This window comes from Microcebus murinus, chromosome 21, assembly GCF_040939455.1.
Source record: "Microcebus murinus isolate Inina chromosome 21, M.murinus_Inina_mat1.0, whole genome shotgun sequence".
In the NCBI taxonomy this organism is placed as follows: domain Eukaryota; kingdom Metazoa; phylum Chordata; class Mammalia; order Primates; family Cheirogaleidae; genus Microcebus; species Microcebus murinus.
In genome coordinates, this window is record NC_134124.1 from 38,848,565 (window position 1) to 38,865,152 (window position 16,588).

Sequence of the window (16,588 nt, forward strand, 5' to 3'; positions counted from 1 at the left end):
ACACTTTGGTTAGATAAATTGCCTTTGCCCTGCCTGAGTCAGAGCTACAAGTGTGCCCCTCCCCCAGACAACGTGCACTGCACACATTAGGTGTGAATCTGCCCATGCCGTCCTCCCTCCTCCCACTTGCCCAACATCCGATGAATTGAATGGTACTTACATGTGTGCCCATACGTGTTGATCAATTAGTACCAATTTAGTGGTGAGTACATGTGGTGCTTGTTTTTCCATGCTTGTGATACTTCATTTAGGAGAATGGGCTCCAGCTCTATCTAGGATAATATAAGAGGTGCTAGATCACCATTGTTTTTTTCTGACTGAGTAGAACTCCATGGTATACACATACCACATTTTATTAATATACTCATGTATTGATGGGCACTTGGGTTGTTTCCACATCTTTGCAATTGTGAATTGTGCTGCTATAAACATTTGAGTGCGGATGTCTTTTTTATAGAATCTCTTTTTTCCTTTGGGTAAATACCCAGTAGTGGGATTGTTGGATCAAATGGTAGGTCTACTTTTAGTTCTTTGAGGTATCACTAGTTGTTGTGTTTAATAATGCACCTATTAACCTACCAAGCTAGGACCTTAGCAATGAAATATAGCCAATGGTTCTCTCCCATCCAGTCCCCTGCCTGACCACCCCCAGCCATGCCCAGGTAATCCTGGCATTGTCCTTCTCAGAACTCTTTTTTATATCATTTTATTGCAGGTACATGTACTTCTAAAATTATTTTTCATTTTATTTTTAACATTACAAGTATTTTGCTATATGTAATCTTTCAGGACTAAGTTTTTTCACTTTATTTTGTCAAGATTCATCCACATTGCTACAGGTCAGTCATTTGATAGGCCGCCAGGAACTCTTCTACGCGTCTGGCACGTCCCAGTCCCATGCGTGTGTCTTCTACATAACTAAAACAGCCCCACTAAAATGTCCAGGCTTAGAGGTTGCCACAGCTAAGTCACACTAATGCTGATGTAAGGCAAAGAGGGAGATTAATCCTTGCAAAGGTTGAAGACTGATCACAACCACGAGAAAAGGTTCCCTGTCCCCATGATTTATTTGCAAAGTAAGCTTTGCTCTAAGCAGTGATGGAAATTAAAGAGGCAGCTTTAGGACTTCCCCACTGACCTGAGATGGAAATCATTTAGCAGCAAACAAATGGCGATGTTGTCATAAAGATCAAATGAGATAATGATATGTGGGAACACTTGGTAAACCCTAGACCATTTATATAAATGTGTGGCTGTATTATTATTGCTATCATTATTAATTTGCATTATCTCGGCCAATCATGTTCCTCTCCCTCCATGATTAAGGTGGGTGTTTGTTTATAAGGTACCCAGCAGGACTGGATTTAAGTCAGGAAGAGAGAAAGGAGGAGATATGAATATTCATTATATTCATTAAATATCTCTGCCTAGCCCACAACAACTCTTTTTTTTTTTTTTCTGAGACAGAGTCTCACTTTGTTGCCCAGGCTAGAGTGAGTGCCCTGGTATCAGCCTAGCTCACAGCAACCTCAAACTCCTGGGCTCAAGCGATCCTACTGCTTCAGCCTCCCGAGTAGCTGGGACTACAGGCATGCGCCACCATGCCCTGCTAATTTTTTGTATATATATTTTAGTTGGTCAATTAATTTCTTTCTATTTTTAGTAGATACGGGTCTCACTCAGGCTGGTTTCGAACTCCTGACCTCGAGCAGTCTGCCCGCCTGGGCCTCCCAGAGTGCTAGGATTACAGGCGTGAGCCACCGCGCCTGGCCTTGCAACAGCTCTTCAAAATAAGTATTATCACTGTTTTACAGATGAGAAAACTGAAGCTTCATAACTTGCCCAAAGTCCTATAACAAATGGAGATGGAGTTTGGATTCACATCCAGGTCTGCCTGAATCCAAACCCTTTTTGTGTCTTTCCACTCTTCCGGAATTTGCCCAAGCAGTCCTCATTCTTTCCTCACTCCCTGTGGGAATTAGGCAGCATGAAAATCTCTCATTTAAGATCTTTCCTAGGAATTCTCTTTCCCTAGTCTGAGATTATTGCTGAACTAAAACAGAGTCTAGGTGAGAATACCTTTGGGAAAACTGAGAGCTTTCCCAACTTTAATCTGTGACTTTTAATCCAGGAACCAAGAAAGCTGGCTATGCCTGGACTGACTTGTCACTTGAGTTGTCCCATCTCCAGTGGCCCCGTGTGGACTGGAAGAGAGTGAATCTCACAAGAGGCCACAAGACCTGGGCAACACCACCTGTTCTAGGTAAACTGTTTAATCTCATTGTACCATGGAACTATGAATACCTGTCCTGCACATCCAACGGGGCCAAGGCAAATGAGGTACTGTGCTGTGCCTTGATAAGATCACATGAGGCAACAGATGGGGAAACAGTCTGAACACTGCAAAGCAATTTTTTTCCTTGGGGCACTAACGTAAGCTGGTATTTGTTTTTATTGTTATCCTTCCCTGTCTGCAGAGCCTCTCAGGGAAAGCCCTCGCAGTAATGACTGAGGGCTGAGAACAGCCAGAAGGCAAGCGACATGAGGCCGCTCACAGCAAGCCAGAGGAAGTCCAGACTATTTATTTTATGAAGTTAGCGGCTGGATATGTTAAACAAATGTTTCCTTAATTGTGGCGGCATGAGAAAACGAAGGGGCAAGGGTTGCGGGGGATGGGGAGTAGCAGGCCTCCGCCCCCTTACCCCACCTCCAAATCCCGGGGGACGGCAGGACAGAATTAAAGACAGGCCTTTCTTTCCGCGGTCGCAGGCCTGCGCCGCCTGCAACCAGAACCTGCGCCAATTAGGAGCGCCCCACCTCCTCCCGGCCCGCCCCGCCCCGGCGTCTCCGAGCGGGCGGCGGACTGCGGGGGCGGCCGCGCTCGCCTGTGCGCCCGGCCGAGGGCCCGACTCGCCGCCCGCCCGGCCGCGCCGCCGAGGTTGCGGGGACGCCGAGCTCCGGCGAGGCCGGGAGCAGCCGCGCCGCGCGGCGGTGTGCGTGTGCGGAGAGCGGCGGCCCGCGCGGGATGGGAGGAGGCCGAGCGGCGGCCGAGCGCCCCGGGCCGCGGCGGCCGTGGTGACCGCGGCGGCGCCCAGCACCCCGACGCGAGCGCCGCGTCCTCAGGTGCGTGCGGCCGCCGGCCGGCGCGGGCGCGGGCGCGGGCCGGGGCGCCCACCGGGCCCGGGCTGGTCCGCCCGCCCTCGGCTGCGCGCTGCGTGCGAGCCGCGACGGCCCCGGCTGCGAAGCCGAGCGCAGCGTGGGTGCCGCAGGGTGGGTCGAGTCCCGCGCGCCTGCGAGGCGGGCAGGGGCAGCGGGTCCGGGCTGCCGAGTGTGGCTGGACCGTGGACGCCGGCGTCCCTGCGCGCCGCAGCCTGCCCGGCGCGTGCGGGAGGTGCCGGCCCCGGCGGCGGGCACCTGGGACCGCACGGAATGCCGCGTGCGTGCCCCTGGCTGGGCCTCGGGGTGCGGGGGCGTGTGCGGTGCGGCATCCACGCGCCCGCCCGGCCAGCCCCTCGGAGGGCGGCGGCGAGCCCCGGGCCCCCGCGCAAGTTGGCGGCCCCGCGCCCGGGCCCGGCCGGTGGGTGCCAGCTGCCGCTGGCCGCGGCGGGCGGGGGAGGGGACCCGGCCCTCGGGGCCGCGCGAGGCGCCGCTCCGCCTCCCTCGGGCTCACCTGCGCTCGGCCCCACCTGCCGGGCGGAGGGCGTGCCGGGGGCGTGTCCCCGCCGGCCGCCCGCGGAGCCCGGGCGAGGGTGGGCGGTGCCTCATTCCTGGGATTCCTCGCGCTCCCGCGCTCGCGCCGCCGCGGAGCCAGCCGAGCGCGCGGCCCGCGTGTGCGTGTGTCCGAGGGGCCGCGGTGCGGGAGCGCGCCTGCGCGGCCCCGAGTGCGCCCGGCGCGCCGGGTCCCTCCAGCCCCCGCGGGGCCCGGCCCGAGGCGGGCGCGCCCAGAGCCGCCGCGCGGTGAGTGCGGTGCGGGCTGGCCCGCGGGGCGCCGGGGTGGGTCGGCCCGGAGCGGGACCGAGGGCGCCCCGCGGAGGGAGGAGGAGGCCGGCCCCTGCCGGGCGGCTCGCGAGGCTCCCGGCGGAACGGAAGCGTCTGGCCCGGAGGGCGGTCCGTGCCCTGGCGGCGTCCGGGTGGAGGCGTCCTGGGCCGGGGAGGAGGCCCGGCGCGGGAGGGCTGCGGGCGCGGGCGCGGGCGCCGTCCCCTGCGGACCCTTCCCGGCCCCGCTGAGCGACCGCGCGCCCTGCACCGCGGGCAGGCCCGGCCGGGGAGCGAAGGGCTTTTCTTTCCTGTTTTGCGTAAAGTCTCCTTCGACTCACCAGGTGGAGACATCTAGGTGTCTTAGGTTAGGGTGACAGGCTCGCCGGGACTGTCGGTGTGCGTGTGCTTTACGGCAGGTGTCGTCTGCTTGAGCTAGGAGGTTGACACGCCGGTTCACTCGGGCCCTCGGCGCCGAGCGTTTGGGCCGCGTCCTCCTCCGGTCGCAGCGCGCGGGGAGGCGGCTCTTCCAGGTCTGGCAGCCGCTGCTTGCCCCTCGTCTCAAAGCACTTTCCCAGTTGTAGAGTTGCAGTATCTTTCTAAATTCAAGTGTATCTTTACTACAAAGCAGGCCGGCTTGCGCGTCCTCTGCGCGCTCAGAGACAAAGCCGGGTACTCGTTGGTTTGCCTGTGAGCAGGTGCGGTCAGCTCTGCGAGCCGCGGGCGAGCCGCACTGCCGCTCCGCCCGCGCCTCAGTCCGCGGGCTGGCCGGCGGGGGCGCCCCCGCGCTGGGGGTCTGCGCGTGACTGCGAGGGCGGACAGCGGGCGGTTAGCCTGCGGCCCGTGGCATCCAGGCTTTGTGGTGTGTCTGAATCTCCATGCTCTAAATTTAAATAATGGGTTTATAAATACTTCTATCCGAAGTTTCTTGTCTTAACACTCAAAACAGTTTTGTGTTATTCTTGTGTGTTTCCTGTTACATCTGGCCGAAAAGTCATCTCCCCCACAGTGGAAATGATGTAAACCCCTCGAGTTTTGTTTAACTTTGGCAAAATTTTAATCCCAGGCTGATTTCTCCTGCCACCGTTTTTTCACACTTCTGGGCAGCCTGCCTTTGCTTTCTGTTCAGAAGGGAATGCAAACTAATTTTTATGTTGACCAAAGCACAATACAATTAAGAAGATAATTCTGCTATAAATAACCATGGACTACATTCCAAAACTGTGAATGTTGTAGTAAAAACAGCTCTGGTGTATTATTTCTGGAGACTTGAGTTTGAGTTCTGTGTCACCTACTAGGTTTGTGACCAGAACAAGTTACTTATTCTTAACCTTTGTGTTTTATTTTCCTCTGTAAGATGGTGATACTGTCTGTTCCAATACATCACAGAGTTTTAAGGATTACAGAGAATAATGTGCTTTGAAAGTATTTTGTATTATTTATAAAAGTCTTTGAAGATTTGAAAGAGCTTTGTAAACACAGTCCTTGCTACTTCCTCCAACTGATTTACATTTTATGATTTTACCTGAAGGTTTTAACATACAGAATTATGAAACTAACTTTAACTTTTTTTTTTTTTTTTGAGACAGTCACGCTTGTTGCCCAGGCTAGAGTGAGTGCCATGGCGTCAGCCTAGCTCACAGCAACCTCAAACTCCTGGCTCAAGCAATCCTTCTGCCTCAGCCTCCCAAGTAGCTGGGACTACAGGCATGCGCCACCATGCCTGGCTAATTTTATATATATATATATATATATATATATATTTTGGCCAATTAATTTCTTTCTATTTATAGTAGAGACAGGGTCTCGCTCTTGCTCAGGCTGGTTTCAAACTCCTGACCTTGAGCAATCCGCCCGCCTCGGCCTCCCAGAGAGCTAGGATTACAGGCGTGAGCCACCCAGCCCAGCCTAACTTTAACTTTTAAATGTTCTGTAATGGGAAATTCCTTTTAAGTCCTTATGGAGTCAGCCTTGTTTACCAGCCTCTTTCTTGTGGTTGCCAAAACATCCATCCAAAGGAGGATTTTACTTTGTGTCTCTTCTGGGTATCTCTCTTGGATAGTTGTGTTGTGCAACTTTTTGCCTTAATAAAATAATAAGTAGATTAACGATAAAAGTTGTTTTGTAACTTTGAACATAACTTAATAAAATACTAAAAGTTGTAAGTTCAGGAGGTAAAAGTCAAATACATGGGATAATTTTAATGTTTAATTTTAGTCAAATACATGAAATTATGACACTGCATGGAGATTTTTTGACATACTGAGTTGTGTGTTTATTGCCTGTGTTAGGTGAGCTGTTGCAGCTATGAGAACCTGGTGAAAGAGAAAGTTTTTCTGTGTGTGAAAAAGTTTCTGCAAGGTATGTTACCTGAGGCTCATTTGTGTTTCTTTCAGGAAGATTCTAGAGCAGGGGTCCTCAAACTTTTTAAACGGGGCCAGTTCACTGTCCCTCAGACCGTTGGAGGGCTGGACTATAGTTTAAAAAATACTGTGAACAAATTCCTATGCACACTGCACATATCTTTTGAAGTAAGAAAACAAACGGCAAAAACACCCACATGTGGCCCGCAGGCTGTAGTTTGAGGACGCCTGTTCTAAAGTTTATGAAGTCTGTATGTGGGAGTTTAGTAAAACAGTAAAATGAATGCTGCTAATCAATCCGTGGCCATTTAGGATCTGTCTCCATTTTAAAAAACTAACACACAAACAAAACCCCGAAAACAAGAAAAATAAAAGCCCCAAACTCCAACAACTTAAGAACTGGATTGCCAAATCTAGATCATATAAATTGACAAGGTAGGAAAAGAAGAAGTACAAGAGGTACTGAAACCAGAAAAATTCTTTCTACCTAGATTACAGTATAACAGTCATCTGCAAAGGAGGAAAACCTTATAGATGTACTTTCTGTGTCTCATGTCTCAGGTCTGATAACCAGATGTAGTTGATCCTCATTCTTGATTCCATATTATGAATTTGCCTACTCACTAAAATTTACTTGTAACCCCCACATCAGTGCTGTGGTGCTTTCTTGGACATTTGTGGGCATGTGCAGGGTAGGCAAAGATTTGAGTCTCTCAATGCATGTGTGCCCAGTGGGGGGTCAAAAAAAGCAATACTCTACCTTCTTGTTTCAGCTCTTAACACTGTAAAGAAGTGTGTTTTTGTAGTCTGCTTAGTACCACATTTTTTCACATTTTTGTGCTTTTCGTTGGCAGTTTGCTATTTAAAATGGCCCCCAAGTAGTGCTGAAGTGCTGTTCTTCAGCCAAGAAGGCTGAGATGTGCTGTATGGAGAAAATACATGTATTAGATGAGCATCATTCAGGCATGAGTTACCACGTTGCTGACTGTAAGTTTAATGTTAGTGAATCAACAATAGGTATTAAGGGAGGTGTCTTTAAACAGAAACACACATAAAACAAGGTTATGTATTGACAGTTGACAAAAATGTGACCAGAGGCTCAAAGGAACCTAACCCTGTGTTTCCCCTAGGAACAGTGGTTTAGTATTCACTAATTCAGTGTTCATGGAGATTTTATAGAACACAACTGCTGTGAATAACAAGAATTGACCATATTTACTGGTGGAAATAACTAGAGTGCAACCTAATGGTATATTGTGTCATGAGTTAGATGAGTTTATCTAGGCTCTAATAGACTGAGAGTTGAGATTTTGGAACAATGGAGAGTTAGACTTGGGGTATTTATTATAGGAAGTTTGCTAATTTGGACTATGATGCAACATGTCTCTTATTCTTGGGAGTAATAGATCCCTGAGAATATGTGGCCCGTCAGCAATTGTGAATAAGAAATCCTAAGTATCCAAATAAAATAATTGCAAGAACAAGCATATCCAGAGTAAAAGAGTTGCTCTTACTTCATATCCAGTGCTGTATAAATCTGAAGTCTTGAAAATGAAGAGATAGATTCATTATAGCCTAACTATGAGAAAGAAAAGCATAGTTCATTTTTGTTTGGGCTGACAACAGCATTGAAAAATAGTGGGAATTGGTCATCTGCTCGAAAAGTCCAGGTGAATTTTATTTTCCCCCTTAGATAGATACAGCAGTGCCAGTGTGGGCCCACCTTACAGTTACTTTCCAGGGAGCACTTTAGGGAGATGGGTGAACTTCAGCCAGCAGTAAGAATTTGACACCAGCATCAGGCAGCCTTGCACAGGGTCATAGAGTGTGCTGTAACATGAGTTTGGTTTTGCAGCTCAGCCGGTACAGATGGCCCTCAACTGGTACATGGTCAACTTTACTACGGTCTGTGTGTTCACATAGTTTTCACTGATACCAAACTGTATCGTAGTAACTGAGGGTTTTAGTCGCTGTAGGGTGGCATTACTGTGGTGGCCAGGGTAGTTGTGATGACTAAATATCACATCCCAGCCCTCCCACAGGGTGAGGAGGTCCATAGAGTCAGGCCTTGGGCCACTTTAGCATCAGAAAACCTCAAGTGGTTAGAATTTGTTCAGGGTTTCTGCCCAGAGTGGTATCCCTGTATTCAGTCCAGGCTAACTGAGGTCTCACTGTCTTTTGGGGTGATGAGAAGTGGAGACAAGCAGTAGGCAGAGCTGAGTTGATGGCAGGCACCTGAAGTTACCTGTGCCTGCTACCTAATATGCCCTACTTTGGAGGACAAGAGATTGATGGCTGCACGACCTATAGACCTGCCTCCTGCAGAGGTTTCACTGGAGGGGCATTAAACCCTTATGGAAAGGGTACAGACCTGTACCAACATACCAACTTCTAAGACAATGAGAGAAGTGCCAACAGAACTGGCTCCTGTTCTGGGGATTATGCTTGAGGTTGGCAGGCACCTGAAAGAAGCCTGATTAGGGATTTTATGCATATAGATATATATACATATACTCTCTGGAAATAGACATAGAACGTGCAGATATATCGTTCAGATTTCAGACATTTGGCCCTCTCATGAATCTTTAGGAATGATTATATGCAGAAGTAAGGAGTTTGATATACAAAGCTAACCAAGTCTTCCTGGCATTGTGTCTGATACGGGGCTTCCCACTATGGCATCAAGGGCCAGTTGCTCATGCTTGGAACCTGCCTAGATAAGGACAGCTGGAATAGCAGAGGATCCATCCATTCGTGCTCTCTCTTTGGTAGTGTGACTACTGAAAGCGTATTTTGAGCAAGAGCTGGCTTCTGTTTAGAAAGGCAGCATACAATTTAAGGTGGTGAGAAGTACAAGCACCAAGGTGAAAAATTTAAAGTATTACTTGCTGGACCTTAGCAGTTTGTCATTGGAACTTAACAGCAGGTTTTCTTGAGTGTGTCTAAGTAGATATCACCCTGTTCTGATACTGAACCTGTTCTTGGAGCTGGAAGTCCTGACGGCTTTGGCCTGATTCCTCTGTAGCTGTGGCCCCAGGAATCCTATGGCTCTGTGGGCTGTTGCCAGCGTTGTTCATCCCAGTCTCAGCGTCAACTGATCTGGTGTGATGGTCATCTTACCTGCCTTGACTACCATCAATGTGACTACATGCCTACTTCTATTAAAAGAAAGTCACATATGGCATGGTGTTCGTGTTGCTGAGAAGAGAGGGCTTGTTTCCCTCTGCCCACTGTGGGAACTGCCGCGTTGCTGCCTGATGTGTGCGTCAGGGGGTGGGGAAAGAGCAAAGGCTAGAAGCCTTGGTTGCTGATGGAAGGTTGGTTTTGTTTTCTTAGGTAGCTTAAGCTATTAATAAATAGTTTTTCTCCAAAAACTATTCAAGATGATCAACTTAAGGATAGTAAAAATAGCATTTGGATGGTGAATCAGGAGACTTGGATATTCTAGTCTTAGCTTCTTTAGGAAGTTACTTATATTCTTGGTGCCTCAGTTTTTCATCTGTAGAATAGTAATAATAATAATCGTCATATTTGGTCATGTAGCGTAACTCACAGTTTGGTTGTGAGAATCCTATGAGGTCATTTATGTGAATATGTTTTGAAAAAGTATGGCTATACAGTTGTAAGATGGTGGTAGTGGTAGAATGATAAAATCTATTTCTTTAGTTTGTAAGGCATTTTCAGTTACTTTATGTCATTTAATGCACATGACAAGCTTGTGATCATAGGAAATTAGGCAATGTTTTGCCATGTTCTTTCAAGTGAGAAAACTAGGGCCTGGAGAGGTTAAGTGACTGACCTAGGCCAGGTATGGTGGTTCACACCTGTAATCCTAGCACTTTGGAAGGTTGAGGTGGGAGGATTACTCGAGGCCAGGAGTTTGAGACCAACCTGAGCAACATAGTGAACCCCCATCCTCTACAAAAAAGAAAATAAAAAATTAGCTGAGCATGACAGTATGCGCCTGTAGTCCCAGCTACTCAGAAGGCTGAGGCAGAAGGGTTGCTTGAGCCCAGGAGTTCAAGGTTGCAGTGAGCTATGATGGCATCAGCCTGGGCAACAGAGTGAGACCCTGTCTCAGAATTAATGAATGGCCCATAAAATTAGTGTTAGACATCTAGAGCAAGGCCCAGAACAAAATAGGCTTTCAGGGATTAATTGCTGATTGAATGAATGAAGGATTTAAAGTAGGGCTCAAACGTAGGTTTTCTGTTGCTGAAGTCCTGGCTCTGTTGACTTAACAGACGGTAAAGTGTGAGAAGAAAAAAAAAGCATCATGCAAATGAGAGATATTCTTAGCAAGAAGAGCAAAGAGATGGTTTGAACGTTGGATGCTGACAGGAAGAATTTGTGCTGCACGAGTTGACAGAGCATCGGCTGGACGCACTGTGGGGAGGAGACAGCTAGGGGACGTGAAGGCCATGAAACTGCTTGCATGTGGCCACCAGAATCTGGTGACAGTGGGTCTGATTTTTCATTTCAGTTTTCCTTCTTGCTGAGGCTGACAGCTAGCCAGCTCAATCATAGTGTGATCCACATTGGGTATAAGTTATTCAAGGGCAGGGAGTTTACTTTTCCTTTTCTGGAATGTGTGAGTATAGTGTTTGGTACAAATAGGAGATACCCAATGAATGGCTCTAAATTCCTTTTTTTTTTTTGAGACGCCCCTGAATTTTAGTAACTTTAGAATTGATACCTATTTTTCCCAAATTCTCAACCTTAAGCTATTTGAAATATCATATTATTTGGGGGTAAGGAAGGGTGTCTGAGGAAAGGAACATAGTGTGGCAGAGAAAACATGCGACCATTGCCTGGAAAAAAAAAACCACAATAAAATATATGTCTCGTCATGATGGGTTATGTTTGCATTTGACAACAATGAGAAAAGGTGAATGGATAGACCAGAAATAGGTTTTGCAATACAGTGGAACACCCTAAAAATGCACTTTATGTCTTTTTCTGGAGCCACAGTCCTCTCATTTTAATGATGTTATGTTCTAGGTGTCAGCATTTCAAGTGATTATATTTTGGGTTATCACTATGTTCTTTTTTTTTTTTTTTGAGACAAAGTGTGGGCTCTGTGGCTCCAGCTAGAGTACAATAACACAATCATAGCTCACAGCAACCTCAAACTCCTGAGCTCAGGCAATCCTTCTGCCTCAGTCTCCTGAGTTGCTGGGACCTCAGGTGTGGGCCACCATGCCTGGCTAACTTTCTAGTTTTAGTAGAGGCAGGATCTTGCTCTTGCTCAGGGCTGGTCTCAAACTCCTGGCCTCAAGCAATCTTCCTGCCTCTGCCTTTCAAAGTACTAGGATTACAGGTGTGAGCCGCCACAGCGGGCTCTCCATATTCTAATGTAAAAACTACTACAGAAATCAGACATTATTGGGACATACCTAGATTTATTTTCCAGATGTTGCACAATCTGTGAAAGGTCGTGGATAATTTATGATTCATAAAGAAAATAAACCAGACATGTCACCTTCCTGCTTAAAATTTTTCAGACTACTCAAGGGTTTTCAGTGACTTGGAATGCAGTCTCGGCATTGGGGCGCCCTCTGAGGGACGCACCGTGCACCCTGCCAGCCTCCCAGCTGCACCCCTGGCGCGCCCCGGCCTTGTTGTGCGCCAGCCACGCTGGTCCCTCCGCGTCACCCTGTACACCTTCTGTCTGTATGGAGTCTGTCTTTCGCATGTGCTGTTTGTTACCTGCTCTCTCCTGGCCCTCCTTGCTCTTTCTTTGGCCAATTTCTCTCATCCTTTAGCTTCCATTTGTCTCCCCAGACCACTCTATCCAAAGTAGTGGTCAGTGCCCTGTCATTGTCCGTATACTTAGTGTCATTTGTAATTAATATTTTTGCATACATTTTGTCTAATTATTTTTATTCTAATTTTTAAAATTTTAATAGATTTAGGGGGTACAAGTTGAATCCTGCTACATGTATATATTGTGTAGTGGTGCTTTCTGGGCTTTTGGTGGACCCACCACCCCAGTAGTACACAGTGTACCACATAAGAAATTTTTCATCCTTTTCCCCCTTGTGAGTCTCCAATGTCCATTATGCCGCTCTGTGTGCCCTTATGTAGCCATAGATTGGCTCCTGCTTGTAAGTGAAAACATATAGCATTTATTTTTTTGTTTCTGAGTTACTTAGGATAATGGCCTCCAGTTCCAGCCAAGTTACTGCAAAAGCCATTATTTCATTCTTTCATATCATTGAGTAGTACTCCATGGTATATATATATACAGACCACATTGTCTTTATCATCAGTTGATAGGCTGTTAGGTTGATTCTGTATCTTTGTGATTGTCAGCTGTGTTGTAATAAACATACAAGGGCAGATATCCTTTTGTTTTTTGAGACGGGGTCTCCCTCCCTCACTCTGTGGCATCATTATAGCTCACAGCAACCTCAAACTTCTGGGCTAAAGCATTCCTCCTGCCTCAGCCTTCGAAGTAGCTGGGACTACAGGTGTGCACCTATACACCATGCCTGGCTAATTTTTTCAATTTTTTGGAGAGATGGGGTCTCGCTCTTGCTCAGGCTGGTCCCAAAGTGCTAAGATTATAGACGTGAGCCACCACGCCTGGCCCAGATATTTTTTTGATACAATGATTTCTTTTCCTCTGGGTAGATCCAGTAGACGGATTGCAGGATCAAATGGTAGATCTACTTCTAGTTCTTTGAGAAATCTTGATGCTGATCTCCACAGAGGTAGTACAGTTTTGATAAGTAATTACCTTGTTCCTATAAAGCCCATTCATTGCTCAGAACATCTTCTGAGGGAGGTAATATTAGTATCCCCATTTTCCACATGAGGAAACATACGAGTAAAGTCACTTCTCAGGGTCACATAGATCAGAAGTGGTTGAGCCAGATGCAAACTCAGACAGGTGGGTGTCCAAAGATCACCCTCTTAAACAACTATGATGCTGATTTACCTGTTTGTGAGACAGAGTCTTGCTTTGTCACCCCACATAGGGTTCAGTGACGTCAACATAACTCTCTGCAACCTCAGACTCCTGGGCTCAAGGAATCCTCCTGCCACAGCCTCCTGAGTAGCTGGAACTACAGGCATGTGCCACCATGCCCTGCTAATTTTTCTGTTTTTAGTAGAGACAGGGTATTACTCTTGCTCAGGCTGGTCTTGAACTCCTGAGTTCAAGCAATTCTCCCGACTCAGCTTCTCAGAATGCTAGGATTACAGGCGTGAGCCTCCATGCCTGGCTTGGTTTGCCTGTTAATGTAGTGTGACCTTCCATCAAATACTGTAGCCATGGTGCCCCACCCACCACATTATCAATATGTTTTATTGGGTTTGTTGGACTGTGGATATTGTATGAGATGTAAAATTCAAAAGACTTTTTTTTTTTTATGACTATTATCTTCAAACTTTATTTGCTTTGTTCTTTTTGTGGCTAGATAATGCCTGGTCCCTGACCCTCATCTCCCACCTGTATTGTCCATATCTAACACCTGTTTCCTACAACTTCCTCTTAAATCCTCCTCCAGTAACTCCTCATGTCACCCGCTCCAGTCAAACCACCCTACAAAGAAATTCTGAACTAAAGGAGCCTTAACATCACATCACTGGCCAGCTCAGGGACTATGATGACAACTGTCTGTTGCCTGTGACATTAAGTGTAAACCTAAAGGGCAGCTGCCAGCTCTTTCCAAAGGCCACCACATCATGTTCACCTGAACTTACCTTTTGCTGCTGCTTAAGTGGATTCCCAATTCTAACCAGGCTGATCTCAGCCTACCTGTCCCAGGGCTCATTCCTGCTTCTGTGCCTTTCCTGAGACTGTTGACCCAACGTGACTGTATGGGATAAGACAGAATCCTTGCATCCGGGAAATATACAGACAAACAGTGTGATCCAGGAAGGTAAGGGAGGTCAGAGAGGAAAGTGACTACCTGGGGCAGGGAAACTGGGGAAGGAAGCTTTTGAAGTGGCCTTTTGAAACCACCCCTTCCCCCCAAACAAATGAAAATAGATGTGCCAAGGTAAACACCTTAGCTGATGTTGATCTTTCTTTTATCACACAATGCACATTTTAGTTTTAAATAATAGTCTCTTACTAACCTCTTTTTGATTTTGCCTATTGTTATCCTATCCTGTATACTTTAATTTCATGAACAAGATCATAACTCCTTGAAAGCAGGGATCAGAACTTCTATTTCTGTTCAACCTCTCTTGAGTGCTTTGCTAAACTCAGAATAATTGTGTAATAGAAATCGGTTGGTTTCATTAGTAAAGTTGCAGCAGGTGCCTTGTAGAGGAACTCTAAACACCCTGTCTCTTATCTGCCTACTTTGAATGTAAGTCGCTTTGGGGTTCAGATTTTGTTGTATGAGGATAAACTTAAATATCTTCTATGCTAGAATTCTGGGTCTACTTTTTTGTGTCATCTGATGCTCTTACGCTTTGATATTTTGTTTTTATGCATAATTTGTATTACTTAAGGCATATGTTAGCATATATGTATTTGGGTTTAGAATTTTGAAAGCATTGTCCTTTAACTTAATGAGGAAATTAATTTAAGGGATTGAGTCTAAATACTGTATTGGGGAGTAAAATGCTTATCAGCAATTACTAATTCAAAAATCATAAGACATTAAACCCAGATCTTGCCTGAATAGGAAACTGGCTTGGGTGAAGAGAATATTACCCAGTTCTTTTTTTTTTTTTTTTTTTAATTCTTTTTTTTTTATTTCAGCATATTATGGGGGTACAGATTTTAAGGTTTCAATAAATGCCCATTTCCCCCCAAGTCTGAGTCTCCAGCATGACCATCCCCCAGATGGTGCACATCTCACTCATTATGTATGTATATACCCACCCCCCTCCCCCTTGCCCAATACCCTATTACTGCAGTACCTATGTGACCACTTAGGTGCTGTTCAGTTAATACCAATTTGCTGGTGAGTATATGTGGTGCTTGTTTTTCCATTCTTGGGAAACTTCACTTAATAGTATGGGTTCCAGCTCTAACCAGGAAAATATAAGATGTGCTATATCACCATTGTTTCTTAGAGCTGAATAGTACTCCATGGTATACATATACCACATTTTATTAATCCATTCTTGGATTGATGGGGACTTGGGCTGTTTCCACAGCCTTGCAATTATGAATTGTGCTGCTATAAACATTCAAGTGCAGGTGTCTTTTTTGTAGTGTCATTGGATCTTTTGGGTAGATGCCCAGCAATGGGATTGCTGGATCAAATGGTAGATTCATTAAGGTATCTCCATATTGCTTTCCACAGAGGTTGAACTAATTTGCAGTCCCACCAGCAGTGTAGGAGTATAGAATTTTTTAATTTCCATCTTGATTTCTTCATTTATGAAGTAATCATTTAGTAGGAGGTTGTTTAATTTCCACGTTTTTGTGTAGAAGTGCGAGTTTCTGTTAGGGTTGATTTCTACTTTTATTCCACTGTGATCTGAGAAGGTACATGGTATGATTTCTATTTTTTAAATTTCTTGAGATTTATTTTGTGTCCCAGGATATGGTCAATCTTAGAGAATGACCCGTGAGCTGATGAGAACGTATATTCAGTGGATTTTGGGTAGAATGTCCTGTAGATGTCAGTCAGACCCAGTTGTTTCAAGGTTTTGTTTAAGTCCATTATTTCTTTATTAATTTTCTGTTTGGAGGATCTGTCTTGTGCCATCAGTGGGGTGTTGACATCTCCGGTGATTATGGAGTTGCTATTAATCCATTTGCTTAGATCCAGTAAGGTTTGCTTTATGAAACTGGGTGCACCTAAGTTGGGTGCATATATATTTAAAATTGTTATCTCTTCTTGTTGAAGTGTGCCCTTCACCATTAGATAATGACCCTCTTTGTCTTTCACTACTTTTGTTGGTTTAAAAACTAAATCGTCTGAAATTAGAACTGCCACACCAGCCTTCTTTTGGCTTCCACTTGCCTAGAATACTGATCTCTACCCTTTTACTTTTAGTCTATATGCATCCTTGCAGGTTAGATGTGTTTCCTGAAGACAGCATATACTTGGCCTGTATTTTCTTTTTTTTTTTTTTTTTTTTTTTTTTTTTGAGACAGAGTCTCACTTTGTTGTCCAGGCTAGAGTGAGTGCCGTGGCGTCAGCCTAGCTCACAGCAACCTCAAACTCCTGGGCTTGAGTGATCCTTCTGCCTCAGCCTCCCGAGTAGCTGGGACTACAGGCATGTGCCACCATGCCCGGCTAATTTTTTTTTTATATATATATCAGTTGGCCAAT

At 46.1% G+C, this 16,588-nt stretch overlaps 1 protein-coding gene across 2 annotated transcripts in view; it reads left to right on the forward strand.

The window, feature by feature from the left end:
* Positions 1 to 2,869: 2,869 nt before the first annotated feature.
* VGLL4 (vestigial like family member 4) overlaps positions 2,870 to 16,588 on the forward strand; it is a 161,123-nt gene continuing 147,404 nt past the window's right edge. Inside the window, exon 1 of one of the 2 annotated variants that reach the window (XM_012785252.2) lies at positions 2,870 to 3,123. The gene's annotated coding sequence lies outside the window, so the exon portion shown is untranslated. Of the gene's footprint in view, positions 3,124 to 3,938; positions 3,958 to 16,588 lie in introns of those variants that run through there. The other variant, XM_012785254.2, reaches the window with a different exon arrangement.